This window comes from Nematolebias whitei, chromosome 16 (genome assembly GCF_014905685.2).
Source record: "Nematolebias whitei isolate Nwh7 chromosome 16, NemWhi1, whole genome shotgun sequence".
Taxonomy (NCBI): domain Eukaryota; kingdom Metazoa; phylum Chordata; class Actinopteri; order Cyprinodontiformes; family Rivulidae; genus Nematolebias; species Nematolebias whitei.
Genome location: NC_056513.1, coordinates 42,348,860 through 42,349,251, shown reverse-complemented (window position 1 = coordinate 42,349,251; position 392 = coordinate 42,348,860).

The following is a 392-nucleotide window of genomic DNA, read 5'->3' as shown; positions in this document are numbered from 1 at the left end:
CAACAAGGAACCATCGTTCAGGGGGGCGGCCGGGAGGCCGTCCAACACGTAGGACCTTGGAGGCCGCAGCTGGCGGCGTAGACGACTTTGAGGCCGCAGCTGGCGGCGTAGAAACCTTGGAGGCCGACTCTGGCGGCGTAGAAACCTTGGAGGCCGCCTCTGGCGGCGTAGACGACTTGGAGGCCGCGTCCGGCGGCGTAGACGACTTGGAGGCCGCGTCCGGCGGCGTTGACCACTTGGAGGCCGCGGCAGGCGGCGATGACCACTTGGAGGCCGCGGCAGGCGGCGTAGACGACGGAGAGGCCTGTGGCTCTGCTACGGCGGTGGCAGGAACTGACTCTTCTTCTGCGGCAGGAACTGACTCTTCTGCTGCGGCAGGAACTGACTCTTCT